General features: G+C 49.4%; 1 long non-coding RNA gene and 1 other non-coding gene across 2 annotated transcripts in view; both read right to left on the minus strand.

Annotated features, from left to right (window-relative positions):
* Positions 1-919: 919 nt before the first annotated feature.
* LOC137636807 (uncharacterized) overlaps positions 920-17,997 on the minus strand; it is a 54,836-nt gene continuing 37,758 nt past the window's right edge. The window contains exon 3 of the long non-coding RNA XR_011043231.1: positions 920-2,326. This is a non-coding gene — a long non-coding RNA (uncharacterized lncRNA). The remainder of the gene's footprint in view (positions 2,327-17,997) is intronic.
* LOC137636808 (5S ribosomal RNA) lies at positions 12,449-12,567 on the minus strand. Its single transcript, XR_011043232.1, has one exon. It is a non-coding gene; the product is annotated as a 5S ribosomal RNA (ribosomal RNA).

Below are 17,997 nucleotides of genomic sequence, written 5' to 3' on the forward strand. Positions count from 1 at the left end.
CCCTCCATCACCACCTCCCTAAGATAGTCCTAACTAGAATCCGATTGAAGGTAAACAGCAGCTACCGACCGGCGGTCCCCCACCACTGTCAGGTGGGTAATTACCTGTCCGGTCGTTAACGACCTTGTTACGGTTTTTCTGCCGTATTTTCCAGCTCGCGCTAAATATCTCCTATAGTAAAGAATTCGGGTTTGTATGCTAGGAAAAATACAAACTCTGTTATAAGTTTGTCATATTATTTAAGACTTTACAGTTATTCACTGTACAAATATGTAAAATTATAATATATGCATCTTTACTTCATTTATGTTTCACAATAAATGGAATAGTTACTCGCCAAAAAATATAAATTTATTTAATAAATAAAAATCCATCCCTCTATTTAATTGGAACATATGAAGAAATAATTCTAGTACTAGCGTTGTATATGAAACTTTTCAGCTAAGCAGAATGTCTATCATTACTGCAATAGGGAAGGAAATACGACTTATTTCTTAAACTTAAAAGCTAGAATCATCCATTAGAATTCTTTATTTTACTTCTGTAGTATATTCATAATCCCAGTACCTATACACTGTTGATTGCTAGTCTTTATTTTACTTCTGTAGTATATTCATAATCCCAGTACCTATACACTGTTGATTGCTAGAAAATTTTAGCTATTCTCCCCCACCCCCACTGTTAAAATGGGGCTAATTAGATATTCTATAAAAGTACAATACCTACTACCTTAAGCAAAGCTGTTTAAACCGTTTAAGGGAACATAGGGTTACTATTGATTCAACATTGTATATAAAAATATTCAATTCAGTTGCTAATTACTGTATGAAAATCTCGTAAGGGGAGGAAATAATATACCTAGAAAAACTATGATATTTATAGAGTTGAAATAATGATTTTGAAATTATATTATATCCACATTCAACTAATGTACTTTAATATGCAGATTGTAGAATAAATTTGAAAGGGTATACATAAAGATTAATGCCATTGACAGAGTCGAAATAATTGGTTGGAGGTTATATCCATATTTAACTAATGTACTTTGATATGCAGATAGTTAAATTAATTTGAAATGGTATACACAGACAAAGATTAATGGTATCCACAGAGTTGACATAATTGGTTGAAGTTACATCCACATTTAACTATGCACTTCAATATGCTTATTGTAGAATTAATTTGAAATGGTATACATAAAGATTAATGATATTCATAGAGTAGAAATAATTAGTGGGAAGTTATATCCACATATAACTAAGGTACTTTATTGTAGAGAAAATTTGAATCAACTGCCAAAAAGATAATTGACATAATTTTCCCTTCAGTCACATATTTAGATACCTTGTTTACAGTATTTTACACAATTTTACAAATGATATGATCTAGAAGACAGACACTCAGAGGATATATACACTTGAATAACAGCTAGTTAATAAAATTTGAAAACACTAGCAGCAATTTTTTCATGAAAAAAAAAAATTCTTCATTTACATTTGTTGGTCTTAATTGGATTTTAACGTTATAATACCCAATTTTTTTTTCAACCAAATTAACAATTATGCATAATATAAAAGTAATCAATCTATCATTACCTATGATAATTACGGGCGAGTATTTTAAGAGGTAATAGGAACCCTTTATCATTTGTTATAAACGTATTTGCCAACTAGTTTTCAGGCAACTGAAGGAGTGATTGTACTTAATATCAAATAATAATTAAGGAATGCTAATCTTAATTTTAATTAGAAACTTGAAAATAACTCTCATGTTGATATGGACCTAATTTTCAAGTTAAATCTTGGGTGTTTAGATTTTACTAGATAAAATAATTTCACATCGAATTAAAACAATCCAAATTTAGCTTTATATGGAGTGACTTTGTAAATATGAGGAGCTAATAAAATACTCGTTACTAGACTGAGTGAAAGTTAATAGCTTAGATAATTAAATTCACTACTTTCAGAAATACACTTTGATAAACCTAAAAATAAGCTGGTAATATCGTTGTGAAAATTTATATTACTTATTAACAGTAACTCACCTCGTTCTATTTTCATCTTCAATTGATGATTGCTATTGACCGTATTGGATATGAAATGTCCATTGTAACACACAGTCCCATAAAATCTCAATAACTGGTCAGTTGAAAAATTCAAGATATTTGTAGTACAGCACTACAGTAAAGTACAATGATGGAATGGCCACTTCAAATCAATCGTTTTTTTTTTTTTTACTGTGGTATAATCTGTGGTTATTCGCTGCTGATCATCATCCTCTTTTGAGCAGGCGGCTATATATAAGCTTCTCTTTTGACGATTCTAATCTGAAAAATACATAAAATATGTTAGTTGTACAGATATATCAGTCTTACTCAAATATTTTACTGTGCATTTGAGTATCAAAATCTTAGCAAGGATCTGGTTGCATTTACAAACTGATCGCAATGGGTTGCCAAAACTGATGATAGGTGTTATCCTACCTGATTTCAGGGTAGAATGTGATAAAAGTAAATATTGAGAATTTCATTATTAATTTACTTATGGTACAGGTAAAATAAGCTTGATTACAATAATAAGAATAAGCTTAGAATTTTTGCACCCATCTATAAGTGGATAGAGTGCCCGCAAACTTATTTTGCGGAGTGAGCAATTAGAAACCAGGAAGACTATACTTTTAGTAAAATAATTTTGCATGATGAACTAGAAATAATATAAAATATTCTAATGTATTAAAATGACAAATTCGGAGATAATTTGTATTCTTCCTAACCATACAAACCTTAGCTATTTACATGGGGTATTATTCTCGGTGTAGCTGAAATGACGAGCCATTAGATTTTTAACAAGGGTTAACTACCCTCTCGCTAGTTAGCAAGGGGTAGGGGTGGGGTAGCTAGCTACCCCTCCCCCCTCACACACCGGTGAACTGATTCACTTCGCTTAGAGGTAGGACTTCGCGGGGGACACGGCTGGCGGGCAAATATGTGTAAATAGCTAAGGTTTGTATGGTTAGGAAAAATACAAATTATCTCAGAATTTATCCTTTGTTCCGTGACCGAAATACAAACAACGCTATTTACATGGGGTGACTTAACCCTTATGTAGGGTGGAAAGTCCCAGCCTTACTGGCTTTGGCTTTTGCCCGGGGACTCAGAATCCGAGTGAGTAGCACTCGAGAAAAGGAGTCCCTGCACCTCGCAAATGCCTTGCTCCGCAAGGAACGTGCGGCCTACATAAGCTTGTGTGTGAAGGAATGAAGTGTGACTCGTCCTAGGAAGTTGACCTGAAGTCCTGTAGCTGGAATTCTAGGTTATGACGTTCCCAATACCACCTCGTCAGGGTATGGGGGACACGACAGTATTATATTCATACTAGGAACACAAGGAAGCATGGTTTACCTGCAGTGGTTTGAGATCAGCTATGCAGAGAACCCAGGATGCTGCTTTCCCCAAGAGAAGGGAGGATGAAGAAAAGAGTAAGGGTCAGACATACTTTTTCATTCATGCCGTCTAAAACCGGGTAACAATGCCCTCAACCTTCTGCTACCTATCCATTAAGGAGCCTGAGGTTAGACCAGCTGTTGTGCAGCCACCACAGGGCCGATAGAGAAAGTATTGAGGCTCCTGTGGGTCACGTCCTGCAGGTAGTGGGCTGTGAAGGTCGTTTGATGCTTCCAGACCCCAGCTTGTAGCACCTGCGTCACAGAGAAGTTTCTCTTGAATGCCAGGGACCTTGCGATGCCTCTGACATCATGTGCTCTAGGGTGACGTGACGGAGGAGAGTCTGGATTCAGGGAATGATGGATGACCCTTCGAATCCAAGCCGAGATGTTATTCTTGGTGACCCTCCTCTTCATCCTTCCTGTGCTCGCAAACAGGGCTTGCACGCGAGGATGACCTGCAGCTGTTCTTTTAAGATAACGCGTCAGAGTCCTCACTGGGCATAGTAGGAGATGGTATGGGTCATATGTTATAGAACGAAGACTCAAAATCCTGAAGGAGTTTAACCGTGGATCCGGAACTCCAGGATTTTGAGTCTTGGCAACAAACTCAGGGACGAACCTGAATGTTACCTCCCCCCATCCCCTTGAATGGGCGACGTCGTACAAGAGACCATGAAGTTCACTGACACCCTTGGCTGAAGCCAGAGCGAGCAGGAACACCGTCTTCAGAGTCAGGTGACGATCAGAAGCCTGGCGTAATGATTCGAACGGAGGTCTCTTAAGAGCCCTGAGAACCCGAACCACGTTCCATGGAGGTGGTCTCACTTCCGACTGAGGGCAGGTAAGTTCATAGCTTCGTATGAACAAAGAAAGTTCCAGCAAGGAAGAAATGTCTATTCCTTTCAGCCTGAAGGCCAGGCTTAAGGCTGAGCGATAGCCTTTCACTGCTGAGATCAAAAGGCGCATTTTCTCCCGGAAATATACAAGAAACACTGCTATTGCTGGAATAGTGGCATCGAGGGGAGAGATACCCCTCCCACGACACCAACCAGAGAAGACTCTCCACTTCGCCTGGTAGACCCCTGCAGATGATTTTCGCAGGTGTCGAGACATCCTCTCCGCAACTTGTTGCGAAAAGCCTCTCTCTGTGAGGAGATGCTGGATAGTCTCCAGGCGTGAAGTCGAAGCGATGCTACGGCTTTTTGGAAGATGTTGCAGTGCGGTTGCCTGAGTAGCTTGTGTCGTGGGGGGAGTTTACTCGGGAGTACCATCAGGAGCTGCAGAAGGTCCGGGAACCACTCTGCATGATGCCAGAGCGGAGCTATCAAGGTCATTGACAGGTTGACCGATAGTCTGGTCTTGTTGAGCACCCTTCTCATCAGACAGAACGATGGGAAGGCGTAGACGTCGATGTTGTCCCACCGTTGTTGGAAGGCATCTTGCCAGAGTGCCTTGGGGTCCAGGACTGGGGAGCAGTACAGCGGCAGCTTGAAGTTCAAGGCTGTCGCGAACAGGTCCACTGTTGGGGAACCCCACAAAGTCAGGACTTTGTTGGCTACTAGAGGATCCAAAGACCACTCGGTACTAACTATCTGCGAAGCTCTGCTCAGACTGGCGCCAAGCACATTCCTTTTGCCCGGAATGTAGCAAGCTGATAGAGGTATCGAGTGGACTTCGGTCCATCTCAGAATCTCTACTGCAAGATGGGATAGCTGTTGTGAAAAGGTACCTCCCTGCTTGTTGATATAAGCCACTACTGTGGTGTAGTCGCTCATCACCACCACCACAAAGTGACCCGCCAGGTTCTGTTGGAACTGTTGAAGGGCCAGATATACGGCCTTCATTTCTAGCAGATTGATATGGAGGTACTTTTCTGATTCTGACCATAGGCCTGAGATCCTGTAGTTCAGAACGTGGGCCCCCACCAATTCTTTTGACACGTCCGAGAACAGCATCAAATCCGGGGGGAGGCCGAGAAGATCCACTCCCTTTCGAAGTTTTCCGTCGGTCAACCACCACTGCAGGTCCGTCCATTCCGCAGGCCCCATAGGGACCAAAATGTCCGGGGAATCGTAGCCTTGATTCCACCGGGACTTGAGCCGCCATTGCAGGGATCTGATCCTGAGGCGGCCGTTTGGAACTACACGGGCCAAGGAGGACAGGTGACCTAGGAGACGTAACCAAGATTGGGCTGGAAGCTCTTCTCGTCTGAGGAAAGGCTCTGCGACCCTCCTCAGTCTTGCTATCCTGTCGTCTGATGGAAAGGCTTTGTGGAGATTGGTGTCCAATATCATGCCTAGATATACCAGTCATTGAGATGGAAGCAGAGAGAAGACTTCTCGAGATTTACCATGATCCCTAGATCTTGGCAAAGTCCCAGAAGCTTGTCTCGGTGTCAAAGAAGGGTCGACTCCGAGTCTGCCAGGATCTGCCAGTCGTCAAGATAGCGAAGGAGGCGGATGCCGATCCTGTGTGCCCACGAAGATATCAGGGTGAACACTCTGGTGAACACCTGTGGTGCTGTGGAGAGACCGATACACAGCACCTTGAACTGGCAGATCTTGTTGTCTAGGCTGAATCTCAAGTACTTCCTGGAAGACGGATGGATTGGGATCTGGAAGTACGCGTCCTTTAGATCCAATGTGCACATGAAGTCTTGCGGTCTCACTGCAAATCTGACCGTCTCAAGTCTGACCGTCTCTGCAGTCTCCATGCTGAACGAAGTTTGTTTGACAAACTTGTTCAGGGCTAAGAGGTCGATGACGGGTCTCCAGTCTCCAGATGCCTTTTTTACAAGAAAGAGTCGACTAAAGAAGCCTGGGGAGCCGTCGACAACCTCTTGGAGAGCATCCTTCTTGAGCATGGTCTCGACTTCTGCCCGAAGGGCCAGTCCCTTTGCCGATCCCATGGCATAGGAACTCAACGACACTGGATTCGCTGTCAGGGGAGGTAGAGATGTTATGAACAGGACGCGATATCCTTGGCTGATCACGGAGATTGTCCAGGAATTGGCCCCGAGTTGCTGCCACCTAAACGCGCAATTTTGCAGGCATCCCCCCACTGGTGGACATGCAGGGGGATTGCCAATCCTAGCGTTTGCGGCCTCGACCACTCCCTCTAGGATTCTTGCCTCCCCTGGAGGACTTTCCGCCCTTCCTATCCTTGACCGGAAAGGGCTGCTGTTTGGACACCTTTGATTTGCTGCCGGAGCCGGTTTCGATGTCCTAGACTGACGAGGCTGTTGTTGTTGAGGTGCTGGAGGCTTGTAGGGTCTGGATGTAAGAGCCCTTTGGAGGAGAGAATCGTGAAGACGATGATCTGGAACTACGCGCTCCAGAAGACTCGCCAGGTTGCCCGTGCTGTGAAACCCGGCGGGAATCGCGGTCGAGATCGCGCTGGCAATCGCGCGATAGTAAAATCGCGGGTTCGTGCACGGACGAACGTTGGCGCAAATGCGCGCCGGCGCACGGAGATGAAAGCGCGCGGGCGCGCGGAGATGAAAGCGCTGTAAGCGTGCGGGCGAGAAGGCGCGTGGACGAGTGGCCGCGTGGGCGAGTGGGCGCCTGGGCGCGCAGGTGAAAGTGCGTGTGGGTGCGCAGGTGAAAGTGCGCGCGGTTGTAAGGGTGAACGCTGGAGGGCTGGGAGAACGACGGCACACAGGGGAGCGATGGAGCGTTGGCGAGCGATGGCGCGTTGGCGAGCGATGGCGCGTTGGCGAGCGATGGCGCGTAGGGCGAGAAGGCGACCGACTGTGCACAGGGGAGTTAGCGCGTGGGCGCGTTGGAGACCTTCGGCGATCTGAAGCAAGGGCGCGCAGGGGCGTTGGAGACCGCTTGCACGAAGGCGAAGGATCGCACGGGTGCACGGGAGATCGCTGGCGCGTTGGAGATCGTTGGCGTGCTGTTGCGCGGTCAGGAGATATCAGCTGGGACGCAGGACCAGAAGGTGTAGTGGCGCGCAAAGGCGAACGCTCGTGGGCGTGCACAGGAGACTTCTTTTGGGCGTGCGGGCGCGCAGAGACTCGTACCCGTCTAGAAGTGTGCACTGTTGAGTGCGCGCGATGGCGCGCAGGCGAAGGCTGGCGCGAGAGCGAGAGCTGAGGGCGCGCAGGAGATGGTTGGCGAGGAGGCAAAGGAATAATCTCCTTGCGTGCGCCCAGATCTGGAGATTGTTCGCCCGAGCGCATGGCTCGCATCAGGAACAGGACACGCAGATGTGTGCTGGCGAGTAGGCGATCGTGGAGAACGTGGGCGCTCAGGAGAACCTGGGCGCGCAAGGCGTGCAGCAGGAATAGGGCACGCAGATGTGCGCTGACGAGCAGGAGAGCGCTGGCGCAATGGAGATCCCTGACAAGCAGGAGGTGAGCGCTGGCGCGCAGGAGGTGAGCGTTGGCGAGCAGGAGGTGAGCGCTGGCGAGCAGGAGATCTACGGCGAGATGACTCGGCTACAGGAGATCACTGGCGCATTGAGTCTGAAGAGATCTGGTCCACAGCTACAGCAGGAGAGCGCTTGCCAGCTACTGCGCGTGAACGCGCAGGAGATCGTAGGCGCGCAGGTAAAACCTGGCACTTAAGGGACTTACTCACATTGTGAGATAAGCCCTTTTGCCCCAAAGGGACCAGTGCCCATTGGAAAACGGGGTGCGTTGGCGCCCACTGTGCATCTGCGTCCAGGAACGGTGAAGGAAGACTAGCAGGTCTGGCAGGCATGGGAGATCGCGAACGATCTGCTGAGAGGTCTAGCGATGCAGCTGCAACGGTCTGCTCACGTCGAGGAGGATCCTCTGTTGGGGACGTCGAAGGCGATGAACCGAAGAGGCACCTCCTAACTCCCTTATAAGGGGAAGGAAGGCCTCTATGGCGAAGAGGAGGGCGAGCCTTACGGCGAAGACGACCTCGAGGGGCAGCAACACCATCGTCGGTCCTCCGAAGATGAGTCTCCGTCAGGGAATTACCACGAGGGCGAAAATCACCAGCAAGAGAGACCGTTGGACCCAGTTCCTCCCTTGAAGGATGTTCGGAGGGGGGAACTGAGCCTTCAGCAACATCCGCAACAACAGCAGGGGTTTGACCCGACCCGTCGGAAGCCTCTGCCACAACAACGTCGACAATAGACAGAGGATCTACCTCTGCTATTACCGGCGACTGTTTGACAGCTGCACCCAACTGGATCAGATCAAACAGGGCTTCCCTGGAGGGCGAGCCCTTAGGCCCCAAGGAAGCCCAAATCTGCCTAAGATCATTGTTAGCAACAGTGTCTTCAACCTCAATATCCTTCCCCGGAGGAGGAGGAGCAGCAGCCCCGCTATAGGAGGCAACTCCCGCTCCCGAACCCTGAGGTTGGTCAACAAAAGAAAGGCCTACGCTACCACTCGACGACCCCTCACGAGAGACCGATCGAGTGGGAGCTTCGGAGGAGGTTCGGGCAACGGAAGAAGTGTCTTTGGAACCTACCTTCCTTCAAGGAAGCCCTTGAAGGGGAAAGGTCACACTTAGACTACATCTTACGTCGCCGGGAATACCTCTCCCACTGGGAGGTAGACCACTCCCTACACTCACTACAAGATTTATCCCTATCACACCGTTGACCTCTGCAGTACGGACACAAGGTGTGAGGGTCCGTCTCGACCGCCAACATGAACGTCCCACAAGGGCGGTCGGGTAGTCCAGGGCACTTCTGCATAATAGAGAGAGGTCAACTTCCAAACACACATGCTGTAAAAAAAGCAAAAAAATTAAGGCTGTTAAAAATGCGAGGGTGAGAAAGACAGGTTTTATCATCACCCGAGCCAAAAGTGAAGTGAATCAGTTCACTGGTGTGTGAGGGGGAAAGGGGTAGCTAGCTACCCCTCCCCTACCCCTCGCTAACTCGCGAGAGGGTAGTTAACTCTCGTTAAAAATTTAATGGCTCGTCATTTCAGCTACGCCGAAAGTAGTACCCCATGTAAATAGCATGGTTTGTATTTCGGTTACGGAACAATATAAATTTGTCGATATAATGACAAGTACATGTCCACTGCTTTTATAATAGCAAATATTACAAATGAAAGTATATCTAGTAAAATGACAAATTCGGAGATAATTTGTATTTTTCCTAACCATACAAACCATAGCTATTTACATTGGGTATTACTTTTGGCGTAGCTGAAATGACGAACCATTAGATTTTAACGAGGGTTTCCTACCCCGCACTAGTTAGCAGGGGTAGGGGGAGGGGTAGCTTGCTACCCCTCCCCCCCTCACACACCGGTGAAATGTCTCACTTCACTTTTGGCTCGTACAATGGACAGACGTGCCTGTCTTTGTCCTCACTTCACTTAGAGGTAGGACTTGACTTGGGGGACAGGGCTGGTGGGCAAATATGTTTAAATAGCTAAGGTTTGTATGGTTAGGAAAAATACAAATTATCTCCGGATTTGTCATTTGTTCCGTAATCGAAATACAAACCACGCTATTTACATTGGGTGACTTACCCCTTAGGAAGGGTGGAATGTCCCCAGCCATACTGGCTTTGGATTTACCCGGGGACTCAGAATCCGAGTGAGTTGCACTCAAGAAAAGGAGTCCCTGCACCTTACAAGTTCATTGCTCCGCAAGGAAACGTGTGGCCTACATAAGCTTGTATGTGAAGGAAGAAAGTGTGACCCGTCCTAGACAGTTGACCTGGAGTTCCAGAAGGAACTCTGGGTTAGGACGTTCCCAATACCACCTTGTCAGGGTATGGAGGACGCGACAGTATTGACTCAATACTCGGAACACAAGGAAGCATGGTTTACCTGCAGAGGTTTGAGGTCAGCTATGCAGAGACCAGGATGCTGCTTCCCCAGTAGAGGGGATGATGAAGAAAGAAGTAAGGGCCAGATATACTTCTATCCTTCATGCAGAGTAAAACCTGATAACAATGCCCTCAACCTTCTGCTACCTGTCCAAAAAGGAGCCTGAGGTTAGACCAGCTGTTGTGTAGCCACCACAGAGCGATAGAAACGTATCGATACTCCTGTGGGTCACGTCCTGCAGGAAGCTGGCTGCGAAGGTCATTAGACGCTTCCAGACTCCAGCTTGTAGCACCTGCGTCACAGAGTAGTTCTACTCAAAGGCGAGGGACGTTGCGATGTATCCGACATCGTGCTGTAGGGCAACGTGACGGGAGAGGGTCTGGATTCAGGTTGAGATGAATGTCCTTGAGTCCGAGCTGAAGAGGTATACTGGTGACTCTCCCGTGTCCTCCCTGTGCTCCCAAACCGGCTGCACGTGAGGACATTCTGCAGCTGTTCTCAAAGATGTCCCCTCGATTCCTTTACTGGCCAGAAGGAGATGGTTTGGGTCATCTGATACAGAATGGAGACTCGAAATCTTGAAGGAGTCGAACCGAAGATCCGGGACTCCAAGATTCTGAGTCTAGAAAACAACTCAGGAGCAAACCTGAATGTTACCTTCCCCTATTATCTTGAAAGGGCGGAGTCGTACGAGACCATGAAGATTGCTTACACACTGGCCGAGGCCAGAGTGAGCAGGAGCACAGTCCCCCAAGACGGAATACGATCGAAGGCATGACGTAATGGTTCTTGAGAAGATCTCGTAAGGGACTAAAGAGTCCGAACCATGCTCCATGGAGGAGGTCTCACTCCGACTGGGGGCAGGGACGTTCACAGCTTCGCATGAGCGAAGAAAGGTCCAGTGGGAAGGAAAAAGTCTATTCCTTTCAGCCTGAAGGCCAGGGAAAGGCTGAGCGATAGGCTTCACTACCGAGAGCGGAAAAGAGTTTCCTCCCGCCGAAAAGCAATAACTCCGTTATTACTGGAGAAGAGGCTTCAAGGGAAGAGGTATCTCTCCCCCGACACCAACCACAGAAGACTCTCCACTTCGCCTGGAAGACCCCTGCGGTTGACTATCGCAGGTGACGCAACCTCCGCTCCGCGGCTGTAGCGGGTTGTCTCTTCTTGAGGAGGCGGCGTAGTGTCTCCAGGCGTGAAGCCGAAGCGATGCAACGGCTCGTGAAAGATGTTGTAGTGTGGTTGTTTGAGTAGCCTGTGCCGTGAAAGAAGCTCTCCCGGGAGTTCCGTCAGGGGAAGCAGATGGTCCGGAAACCGTTCTGCGTATAGTCACAATGGGGCTCTCAGGGCCATCGAAAGGTCGAAAGACAACCTGGTCTTGTTGAGACCCAATCTCAACAGACAACAATGGTGGGAAGACGCAGGCGTCGATGTTGTCCTACCGTCACCGGAAAGCCTTTTGCCAAAGAGTCTTGGGGTCTGAGACTGGGGGGAAGGATAGCGAAGCTTGAAGTTTCAGGCTGTCGCGATCAGATCCCCCAGGCCAGGACTTGCTGATTACTATAGGCCAAAGACCCCCAGGTACTCTCTATCTGCGAGGTTCTGCTCAGATAGTCGGAGAGAACATTCCTCTGCCCGGAATGAGCAAGCTGATAGTGGTATTGAGAGGACCTCGGATCATCTCAGTATATCTACTGCAAGATGTGAAGATATGAAAATGCGTCCCCTGCTGGTTGGAATACGCCAGTACCATGAAGTCGCTCGGCAAGAACTGTAGGATCTGTAGAGGGGCCAGATTACGGCCCCTATGCCTGCCTGAATGATGGGGAGGTATCCTTCAGGTCCTGACCATAGGCCTGAACCAGAACATGCCACCCCCCCCCCCTTTTCTTTGACGAGTCCGAGAACAGCATCAAAATGTGGGGAAAGGACGAGAATATCCACTCCCATCAAGAGGTTCCATAGGTCAATCCCCATGCAGATCTAAATGTTCCGCTGGTCCCATAGGGGCCAGAAAGTCCGGTTAATCGTTGCTTTGATAACACCGGAACTTGGGCCGCCTCACAGGGAACTTATCCTGAGGCGACCGTTCGGGACTTTAGACGGGTCAATGGGGAAGAGAGACCCAGGAAACGTTCCAAGGTAGGGCTGAAAGCTCTGCCTGACTGAGAACAGGTACTGCAACTCTCCTCAGCCTTGCCACAGTCAACTGAAGGGAAGGCTCGGAGAAGGAGGCAACAGCATCTGGTGTTCCCAGGCGGTCACCTATCCAAGTACTGACCAGACTCAACGTTGCTTAACTTCGCTGATCAGACGAGAAGCGGCGTTTTCAACGTGGTATGGCCGTTGACTCAATATCATGGCTAGATACTCCAGATGTTGAGGCAGAAGTAGAGGAGGCTCCTAGCAAATTACCATGATCCCTCACTCTTGGTAAAGACCCGAAAGCTTGTCCCGGCGTTGAAGAAGGTCGAACCCTAGCCTACCAGAGTTGACCAGACCTCCAAAAAGCGAAGGAGGTGGACGCCTGCTCCCGAGCGGCCATGAGGAAAGCAGGGAGAGTTCTCTGGGGAAAACCTGCGATGCCGCGGCGGGATCGCCACACCGCATCTCAAGCAGGAACACCTGTAGTCTAGGCTGAATTCCAAGAGCTTCCTGGAAGAGGGATGGAATGGAAACTGGAAGTACCCGTCCTTCCGATCCAGGGCCTAAGGAGTTCTGCAGCCTCGTTACCAGTCTGATCGACTCTGATGTTCCACACTGGACAAAGTTTGTTCGACAAACTTGATCAGAGCTGAGAGGTCGACAACGGAACTCCCGTCTCAGATGCTTTCCTGCGAGAAAGGATCGACTGAAGAAGCCGGGGGGTGAAGCCGTCGACGACCCTATGGAGGACCCTCTCCTAAGGCATGGATCCTTCTGCCCAAATGGGCAAAACTCTTGCCGACCCCATGGCATAGAGGCTCAGTGTCACTGAATTCGCTGACAGAGACGGAGAGATGGTAAGAGCGAGGCGCGAAATCCTTGGCTGATCACGGAGATCGTGCAGGAATCGGCATCGGGAAGCTGTTATCCGGACAAGTAACCTTAGGCATCCCCCAGCGTGAGACCTGCAAGGGGGGGTTGCCAATCCTAGAGTTTGTGAACTCTGCCACTCCCTCTAGGATTATGCCTCCCCGGGAGAGCCTCCCGTGCTACCTGTCCCTGACAGGAAGGGACTGCTATTGTACACCCTGCCTTAGCTGCCGTAGCCGGTCCGATAACTTAGGCCGACTAGGCTGAAAAAAGAGGCGTTGGAGGCGTGCAGGGTCTGGAAGAAAGTGCCTTGGAGGAGTGAAAACGGAAGTCGACTTCCTCCGCATAACAGCTGTCCATGTCTCTGTCCTTGGGCTCAGACAAGCTCTTCCCAAGGATGGAAGAGTGTCTGAGCTTGTCGACATCCACGGATGAGACACACGAGGGGAAGCCATCGGCCACTGCGTCTAGATGCTCCAACATCGAGTTTGCCACCAAGTTCGAAACTTGGCGACGGAACGCAAAGGTGCTTGAGCCTGAGAGGAGGAAATTACCTATGATCTTCCTGGAGCTTCCTTGTACAAAACCTCAGGTCGCAACCGAAGAGGGAATGGACCTCGTAAGCCCCTTCCATGGGATGGAGAAGAGGAAGGGCTAAATCAGTCACCCCTTGCCCGACGGAGAAATCTCTTAAGGAAAACTCCCTGGCACGACCCTTCCAGGGAAGGACGAGGAGGAAGGGCTAACCCAGGTTCTGGAAAGAAGAATGTTGCTCAGACCTCTCTGAAGATTCTTCCTGCTCTTGCACGTGCCATGCTCTGCGTTTACGGGGTGAAGACCGTGTTCTGGAAATACGCGCTCCAGAAGACTCATCAGGCTGACCGTGTTGCGAAACCCCATTGGGAATCGTGGTCGCCCTGGCGCTCGCGCGATGGTAAATCAATGGTTCGCGTGTGGCCGAACGTAGAAGCGCCCGTGTGCGGGCACATAGGAGCGCGGAGGGAGCCCAGAAGGAGGGCGAGCGTGGTTGGAAGGCCGAGAGCTGGCGGTCGGAATCCGATAGTTCACAGGCAAGCGATGACCCGTAGGCAAGCAATGGCTACTGCAGGAATCGAGCCGGCGCTCGCGCGATGGAACACCGTCGGATCGCGCGATGGAACCCCCTCGGTTCGCGCGATGAAACCCCCTCGGTTCGCGCGATGCGAACATTGGAGCGCATGTGCGCGGGCGCGCGGGCACGTGGGCGTGCAGTCGCGCGGGCACGTGGGCGTGCGGTCGCGCGGGCACGTGGGCGCGCAGGCGGTCGGGAGATCGATGGTGCGTTGGCGGGCAATGGCGTGTTGACGAGCGATGCCGCGTCTTTGGCGAGCGAAGGCCCGTAGGCGAGCGAAGGCCCGTAGGCGAGTGAAGGAGCGTTGGCAAGCGATGGCGCGTCGGCAAGCGAGGGCGCGTCGGCAAGCGAGGGCGCGTCGGCAAGCGAGGGCGCGTCGGCAAGCGAGGGCGCGTCGGCAAGCGAGGGCGCGTCGGCAAGCGAGGGCGCGTCGGCAAGCGAGGGCGCGTCGGCAAGCGAGGGCGCGTCGGCAAGCGAGGGCACGTCGGCAAGCGAGGGCGCGTCGGCAAGCGGTGGTGCGTTAACAAAACGCTAGCGCGCAGGCGAAGAATCACGCGGGCGCGTAGGAGATCGCTGACGCGTAAGAGACTATGGATGATTAGCGCGCATCGCGGTAAACAGAAGGCACGCAGGTGCATCAGGAAGGTGAGCGCCGATGCAAGCTGTCAATCAGGCGATCATGGAGGGTCAGGAAAAACTGTTGGCGCCCATAGGTGCGTGGCAGAAAAGGGCGCGCAGATGTGCGCTGGCGATTGAAGGAAGCTGGCGCACAGAAGGACAGAAGTAAAGGTGAGCGCTGGCGAGCAGGAGGAAGATCTACGGCAAGACTCAGCTACCGGAGATCGTGGTCCACAGCAGGCGAGTGCTAGATCGCTACTGATGGTGTCCAGGGGACCTGACATGCGTGGAAGATCGATGGCGATCGTTGACGCGCAGGAGATCGCTGACGAGCAGGCGAACGTTGACGCGTCTGTGGTCACCGGCGAGCAGAAGGGCAACGCGTGGAATCCTGTGCGTAGAAATAGAATCCTTGTCCAAGACGTAAACCGAAGTTGTGGGCGCACAGGGCGCGTATCAGGAACTGGAAGCGCAGGTGCGCTCTGACGGGCAGGAGATCTAGAGCGCTCAGGAGACCGATGGCGCGCAGGGCGCACAACAGGAACAGCAGGATGTTCGGAGTCCTCAGGAGAGCGCTGGCGAGCAGTGGGGCAACGATCATCAGGAGAGCGCTGGCGAGCAGTGGGGCAACGATCATCAGGAGAGCGCTGACGAACAGGAGAGCGCTGACGAACAGGAGAGCGCTGGCGAACCGGAGAGCGCTAGCGATCAGGAAAACGCTGATGAGCAGGAGAGCGCCTGTGCGCTAACACTGCAGAAGGGCACTCAGGGGAACCCTGACACGCAAGGGAAGCACCCCCCGTGGGAGGCAACCCTTTGCCCCGAATGGACCGTTGCCCGTCGGATGACGAGGTCAGACTGCTGTCCATCTGCACCAGGGGCGGAAGGTCAGGAAGGCGTCGGAGATCGATCCCTAGAGAGATCTAAGGAGGTAGGAGCTGCAGGCTGCATACGGAGGAGATTCAAAAAGGCGCCTCTTAGCCCCCATATAGGGAGACGGGAGGCCCTTACGACACGGTGAGCCTTACGGCGAAGGCGGCCAACAGCAACAACAGCAGAAGAGTCCTCCGAAGAGGAGTCTTTATGAGTGTACTCCCTCGCGAACGAAAGAGAAACACTTCGTAGAAGAGACGGGTCAGCCAGTGACCTAAAATGGGCAATCCTCCGAAGAGGGACTCCTGCAGTTGCCTAGCCCCTTGAGCTAACTGCAGGTGCGACCGCTCAGCACCAAGGGCATAGTCGCACGAAAAAAAGGCAAGAGGAGATCCCCCCAAAGGGAAAAAACTCAAGCCTGGATAGGAAAACTTCCCTTGGAAGGAAAGTTACCCACCCAAGGAGGCGATCCTCCTGAGTGTTCTAAAATGAACTGGAGAGCTGTCAATCGTCACGGGAGTACTTCCAGGAGAAGTAGACACGCCCCTGACGAAGATCTATACGGGAGGCAGCAACAGCAGAATCCCCAGGCCTCAACAAGACAGCTCACTCCGTTGCCACATTACAGAAACGAACTAGATCGTTAACTGTGCAAAATAAAAACAAAAATCATTAGTTAACATTCATTCCCCCGGGAAGACTCCGAAGAGGAATCCCGAGGAAAAAGAACACAAGAATTACACAGAAGCCACATGGCCTCACAACCACTTACATTCACGGAAGGAGAGCTGTAACAAACACAGAATTATAACAATTATAATTATGTAACTATGTAATTGCGTAATTTAAAAAAAAAGAATGAAAACTAAATAAAGAACGAAAACCCAGAAAGGAATCGTTCTACAAAACTGAAAAATCAACCATAAACTAATTGAGACAAAACATACGGCGTAGCAACCCCACCCACACAGGAAGGAAGCTATTCAGACGTAGTAAAGGTAACGTAGTAAGGGTGAACGACGTCAAGAGAGAGAGAGAGAAAGACCGAAGTCAAACTCGATCGCAACCCATGAAAATACACAGAGGTGGCCTAACTGCCGAGGGCTCCACGGAGATATCGTACACTACACACACAAGCACGAACTCTGAAAAGGGAACTTACTGATTTCTATACTCAAATATATACATAAATACGAAAAATGTTTACATATATATTGAATAAAAGAAAAGTGATTAAGTAAAGACAAAACAAAAAATGGCTGCCAAGCGAGGACAAAGACAGGCACGTCTGTCCATTGTCCGAGCCAAAAGTGAAGTGAGACATTTCACCGGTGTGTGAGGGGGGGAGGGGTAGCAAGCTGCCCCCCCCCTACCCCTGCTAACTAGCGCGGGGTAGGAAACCCTCCTTGAAATCTAATGGCTCGTCATTTCAGCTACGCCGAAAGTAATACCCAATGTAAATAGCGTGGTTTGTATTTCAGTTATGGAACAAATGAAAAAAAGTCCTAAAACTCCTAAGTCCAAACAAGGAAATACTTCACTACAATAATCAAATGATCATCCTCTGGTAATCCACTAATAGAGCTTCCCTTACCCTTCAATTCTCTTCAAGAGAAACTCAATAAATTATATTTCCCTAAATAAAACATTGTACCTTATATCGCATACGATTCCTGTTCATACACATGCTATGGTCATAATATAATTATAAAAAAAGGAATCTTATGTAGAGATTGAACAAAAATATGGTTTCCTGACAAATTAACAGTTTCAAGTACAAAATATTACTTGGTATACAAGAGTATAGTGCTGTTTAGGTGAATAATTGGTTGTGTTTTCAGTCTCCTAAAATAAAAATTAAAAAAATGACCTGCAACTTCCTAAACATATCAGACAGACGTATCATTCTCGTAACTGAAATGACATACACAATTTTCATTGTATATTGTACGGATCCCCCATTAACTAGCTCCAATTATCCTATCATATGAATTAATTTATCGAAGTGGATTTTCTGTTTAACCTTCAATCAATGAACCACTTTGTTCTAACATCTTCATCTTACTTATCTTACCTTAAACTACTGAGAACTTATCATACACTCTCTGGCTCACTAACAAAAGCCTCATTAGTTCATTGACATGCTTATTCAACGATACTCTTT

This window comes from Palaemon carinicauda, unplaced genomic scaffold, assembly GCF_036898095.1.
Source record: "Palaemon carinicauda isolate YSFRI2023 unplaced genomic scaffold, ASM3689809v2 scaffold394, whole genome shotgun sequence".
In the NCBI taxonomy this organism is placed as follows: domain Eukaryota; kingdom Metazoa; phylum Arthropoda; class Malacostraca; order Decapoda; family Palaemonidae; genus Palaemon; species Palaemon carinicauda.